Below are 6099 nucleotides of genomic sequence, written 5' to 3' on the forward strand. Positions count from 1 at the left end.
GAAAAAATGAAAACTAGAGAGAGTCACAGCTCTCTGGAGCTCTCTCAGCCCCACCCACCTCACAGGGTGTTTTGTTGTGGGGATAATAATAGCACACAGTTATCCGCAGATATCACAACAGTTCTCATTGTTCACAGGGGGAAAGCTCACGGGCCACCCCTTCACTTTGTGTGTATACCCTGTCGTATTTGAACCCACTTCCATCAGAATTTTTAAAGAGAAGAAGATGCCAGAATCAGTAAAAACACAAACTGTTGGTGGGTAGTGGTTCATTTTATTGCCGTGCACCCACACATGCGGGTTATCTGGAACACTAGTAGACAATTAACCGGCTAAGAAAGTTCGACAACATGTGTGGAGGAGTCGTATCTTTCTGAGAAGGATATTCCAAGCAGGAACTCAACCAGTCAATGAGATGCTCTTCCACCAGATGGCATCAGAAACAACTAATGTTAGGACAACAGTGCAGAACTCAGGTTTCCCAAAGTAAAGACGGGTGCAGCACGGCAGGCCAATTTGGGATGTCAGCAACATCTTGCGTGCAATGTAAGCTGAACTGGTTTTTCATTTCACGGCACTGGAGGGAGCATCAACAGCAGCCTTTGGGAGGTTGCTTGGTCTTGGGAGGGCATTTCACCACCGTCTTCGGAGGGAAGTATTGAACTGTCTTGGGGGGGCACTTCACTTCCATCTTAGGGGGGCACTTGGTTGGACAGCAGGGCTCGGGGGGTGCCTTGCATGCTTGCTTACACTGGGACATGTTTCCAAAAGTGGAGTCGAAAAACCTGTTGGGATAAAAAAATGTAACATCTTTATTGCTTCAAACATTTATACCCCTCATTTGTTAAAAAAGAGAAGTCGCAAAGTGGATAATAACTTTTACATTTGAAAAAAAGGATTACTCAAAGAACACCATTCACCACAAAAGAGAGAGAGCCAGTTTGGTGTAGTGGTTAAGAGTGGCAGGACCTGGAGAACCAGGTTCGATTCCCCACTCCTCCGCTTGAAGCCAGCTGGGTGACCTTGGGTCAGTCACAGCTCTCTCAGAGCTCTCTCAGCCTCACCCACCTCACAGGGTGATTGTTGTGGGGATAATAATGACATACTTTGTAAACCATTCTGAGTGGGTGTTAAGTTGCCCTGAAGGGCAGTATATAAATCGAATGTTGTTGTTGTTGTTAAAAAAATACCCAACAATAAATCAGTTTAGGAATGGCACCATCCACTTATCCTTAAAGTCTTCCAAAATAACCAGGATTCTTTTTCGTCTAGTATGGCTTCCACTCTTTTGTCAGGAAGTCTCCCAGATAAGCAGGACTTTTCCCTCAATACCCACTGAAAGGCTTACCATGAGAGGGCCAAGTGGAAGTCCTTCTGGTAAGTATTCCACAATCTCGGTAGAATGGCTCGGAGTGGGGAAATGACACCACACTCAGATTTTTGTGTCAACATGTTCCACATTGCTTAGCGAATGTTGGGTTTACACTCTGAATACTCAGGGTAAAGCATATAGGCAATGAAGAATTTGCAAGTGACCAAATGGTGTAAACTCTTCTCCCCTCCCCCCACACACCAGTGAATTTATTGTGGAAGGGGGTTCATAGAATCATAGAGCTGGAAAGGGCCTTACAGACCATCTAGTCCGACCCCCTGCCCAATGCAGGAACAGCCTAAAGCATCCCTAACAAGGATTCATCCAGATGCTCCTTGAAGACTGCCAATGAGGGGGAACCCACCACACCACTGCTGGATTACTCTTAACACGAAGAAGATTTTCCTAAGGTCCAGCCAGTACCTTTCCCCCTGTAGTTTAAACTCATCGTTCCGATTCCTATACTCTGTTGCCAACAGGAACAGCTCCCTTACTTCCCCTAAGTGACAGCCTTTTAAATACTTAAAGAGAGCAATTGTCTCTCCCCTCAACCTCCTCTTCTCCAGACTGAACATTCCCAGGTCCCTCAGTCTTTCCTCGTAGGGCTTGGTCTCCAGGCCCCTGATCATCCCGGTTGTTCTCCTCTGCATCTGCCCCAATTTGTCCACATCCTTTCTGATATGAGGCCTCCAGAACTGCACACGATACTCCAAGTAGGGCCTGACCAAGGTGGTATACAGTGGGACAGTGACATCCTGTGATTTGGCTGGTATGCCTTCATTGATACACCCCAAGGTTGTGTTCGTCTTTTTTGCTGCTGCATCACACTGACTGCTCGTATTTAGCTTCCCATCCACCAGTGTCCCAAGATCAGGTTCATACACACTGCTACCTAGAAATGTATCCCTCATCCAGTATGCATACTTTTCATTTTTGTTACCCAGGTGGAGAACTCGGCACTTATTCATGTTAAATCACTTCTTATTCATACCTGCCCACCCTTCCTGTATGTTCAGATCTTGTTGAATTCTCTCTATCTTCAAGGGCGTTTGCTACTCCTCCCAGTTTGGTGACATCAGCAAATTTAATGAGTAATCCCTTCACACTCTTGCCCAGATCAGTTATAAAAATATTGGAAGGTGCTGGGCCCAGAACAGAGCCCTGTGGGACTCTACTGTACACCTCCCTCCAATCAGATGTGATATCATTGACAGTTTTGGGTAGTGGTTAAGAGCGACAGGACTCTAATCTGGAGAACAGGGTTTGATTCCCCACTCCTTCACTTGAAGCCAGCTGGGTGACCTTGGGTCAGTCACAGCTCTCTCAGAGCTCTCTCAGCCCCATCCACCTCATAGGGTGATTGTTGTGGGGATAATAATAACATACTTCGTAAACTGCTCTGTGTGAGTGTTAAGTTGTCCTGAAACGTGGTATATAAATTGAATGTTTATAACAACAACAACAACAACAACGTTGTTGTTTTTGTTTTTGTTGTTTTTGTTGTTGTTGTTGGGTATGGTTATCCAGCCAGTCCCCTATCCATCTAACTATCCTAGAGTCCAGTCCACAGTCCACCAGTTTACCCACCAAAACATCATGAGGAACCTTGTCAAAGGCTTTACTGACATCCAGATAAAATCCGAACTCTGCACTGAGCAGTGGGTGACCACCCTTGGTCCTGCCCCCCTACTAGAAGGGCGGAAAGGAGCAGTATTCTGCCACCACTCTCACCCTGCCCCATCCAGAGCTTGGGCAACCAACTACTTATGGTGGTAGCTCCTACTTGCCTTGCACCAAGGAAGACCCAACACTTGCTTGGCCCTGGCAGGGAGGCCGTGGGCAGCATGGCTGAGATTTTGTGCCCCCATCCTTGACTTTTGCCCAGGGCCTCAGAATTACTTGGGTTGTTCCTGGGTTCTCCCTTGAGGAGAGGGGCAGCCATTTTGAGAAAAAGAGATCGCCATCCTTGGAAAGGGACAGAGATGCTGCAAAGAGCAGACATGTCTGAGACACACGGAGACAGCCTAGAGACTTTGTAAGGGCCTCTGAAGGACACTCACGGGAACAGGCTCTTGAGAGAGGTGACCAACCGAATGGAGGGAGAATGGAAACTTAGGGCCAACTACATGTGATGAATGACACAGGTTGGACACTTGCCAGCTTCCCTCAAGTTTTGATGGGAAATGTAGGCAGCTTGGCGGAATGTTGGACAAGTGACAGTTGAAAAGTCCATTGGACAGCAGTCAGAGAGCCAGGCTGCAAGACCAGGACGCCTACATTTCCCATCAAAACTTGAGGGAAGCTGACAAGTGTCCAACCTGTGTCAGGCGTCACTTGTAGCTTGGCCCCGAGACAGAGCTTGAGCAACATTGCATACGGTTGGAAGGAGAAGTTAAAATGGACCTTAGAAAGATGGAATGATTACTTGTATGAATATATTCAATCGGATATGTTGGAATGTTTAAAAAAAGATAAGGCATGGGATGGAAAAATGGAGGAGATAAAAGAGAAATGGTCTGTATATTTTCAATGGGTATATAATGGAGAAGCCAATACAACTATATTTGGAAAATTGGAAAAAATGTGCTCGTGGCTAAAAATTTAATTTGTAGTTATAGGATGGTCACCTTGCGGGGGGGAGGGTTACAAAAGGGGTAAAAGATGTATCATAGGAGAACTATGACTGTATTGAAATGTAATAATAAGTGATGCATCAATTAAAAAAAAAAAAGGTGAAAAAGAGCTTGAGCAACAAACCTGGAACCATAAAGCTATGTCTGCCTTTAACATCACAGGAGCAAGCTTCAGGACTAGGAAAAGAAGACTACATTTATACCTATTTGATTTTCCCGGGCTCAGTTGCTTCTAGTCTTTTCCTGTTCAACCGTTCAACTCATTGTATCCATCAATTGCTTATATTCTTCAAGATAAAATTCTCTTTTTCTAAAATTGGAGTTATTTGGGCTTTTCAGCTGCAAAAAGCCTCATGTTTTGGCTCATGCTTATCAAGAAAGCAGCAGGAAGAGCCTGCCTAGTTAGGAACGTTTTTAATCAGCGAGATTTCAAAAAAATTTCCCCCTTACTTCCACATTGGCTGACTTAAGGAGGGGATTCCGATTTTTACAGCGGACAGTCAGGCTGTAATTTTATTTGCGGCCTACTGGTGGCAGCAGTGAGTAAACCCTGTTAGTGAGAAGAAATTGGTGGGATAAAGCTGGCGAGATGACTTCCTCGTAGAGGTCTAGCATCTTGGGTCCTGGGCTAGCTGAATTAATCCAGCATTCTGTATAGTAAAAACAAGGGCCTGAGGGGTTGTTTATCACAGTTCGCACTAACACAGAAGGGCCCTCAGACACTGATCTGAGAGCTTGAGGTGGCCCAAGAAAAGATATGCTAGCTTCTCTGCCCACAACTACCATTCATATATATTGGAGGATAGAAGCATACAAATATAGATCTGGAAGCTACCCCAAGGGTCATCTAATCCAACCCCATGCTCAATTCAGAAAATCCACAGCTGCCTCCTCTCTTCTAGCTTGGGATCTCCCTTGCAAGTCAAGTACTCTGTGAGTATGAACTGGCAACTTCTGTCTCTTCACCACGATGCTACACTGGGCCTGCATTCAAGGCAATGTCCAACCTGCTCCCACAAAGAACATGACGAGACAATACAGTTTGCTGGTTGATAGGCGCAGCTTCTCCTTTGCAAATAATAATAATAACATTCGATTTATACACCACTCTTCAAGACAACTTAATGTCCACTCAGAGCAGTTTACAAAGTGTGTTATATTGGTTGTTGTGGATTTTCTGGGCTGTATAGCCGTGGTCTTGGCATTGTAGTTCCTGACATTTCGCCAGCAGCTGCTGGCGAAACATCAGGAACTACAATGCCAAGACCACGGCTATACAGCCCGGAAAATCCACAACCACCATCGTTCTCCAGCTGTGAAAGCCTTCGACAATATGGTATTATTATCCCACAACAAACACCCTGTGAGGTGGGTGGGGCTGAGAGCACTCCAGAGAGCTGTGACTGACCCAAGGCCACCCAGCTGGCTTCAAGTGGAGGAGTGGGGAATCAAACCCAGCTCTCCAGATTAGAGTCCCGCACTCTTAACCACTACACCAAACTGGCTTGGAGGAATTCAGGCAGGCAGGTTATTCAAATGTCACTTCCTGGCAGCTGAAGCAACAGCAACCAAAATGCCACCCCGTGGAGGTTGTGAGGGCGTCACGTTCCACCAACAAGCCTGGAACTGCTCTCCAGAATCACAGCAGAGTTTCCACAGCATGCCAGGAGATCATATCTGATCTCTTGGGAGAGCGACAGAAAGGAAGGGGAACAAATTGAGAGATAAAATTGATCTGCAGAAGTGGCAGCGTAAGAAGGAGACTTACCCAAATGCGCAAGATGGATGAAAGTCTAGAGGAACCCGATCAGAGCAGATTGAAGCACACTTGGCCCTCCTGAGCCTTTTTATATGGATTCTAAAAGGTCACTTCCTGGCAGTGAGGTATGTGTTGGATCAGATGCAACTGTTAATCACCTAATTGGTCCAATCAATTTTCGGACCTCCTCCCCTCCCAGAATTCTTGGTCACACCGGTGGCTCAGAATGTTCTCACGTGGTTTCATGTGGCACGTTGACGGGTCATGTGCCCTGCTCAATGAGACTTTGATCTTTTTTTCTTATTAATCTAAAATACGGATCTCGTGACCATAAA

The 6099-nt window shown here is 45.8% G+C and overlaps 1 long non-coding RNA gene across 1 annotated transcript; it reads right to left on the reverse strand.

Annotated features, from left to right (window-relative positions):
* Positions 1-254: 254 nt before the first annotated feature.
* On the reverse strand, positions 255-5853 carry LOC129342257 (uncharacterized). Its single transcript, XR_008598214.1, has 2 exons — positions 5774-5853; positions 255-785 (listed from the first exon to the last, which is right to left on the reverse strand). It is a non-coding gene; the product is annotated as an uncharacterized LOC129342257 (long non-coding RNA).
* Positions 5854-6099: the final 246 nt, after the last annotated feature.

The sequence above is a fragment of the Eublepharis macularius genome, chromosome 1 (genome assembly GCF_028583425.1).
Source record: "Eublepharis macularius isolate TG4126 chromosome 1, MPM_Emac_v1.0, whole genome shotgun sequence".
Lineage (NCBI taxonomy): Eukaryota > Metazoa > Chordata > Lepidosauria > Squamata > Eublepharidae > Eublepharis > Eublepharis macularius.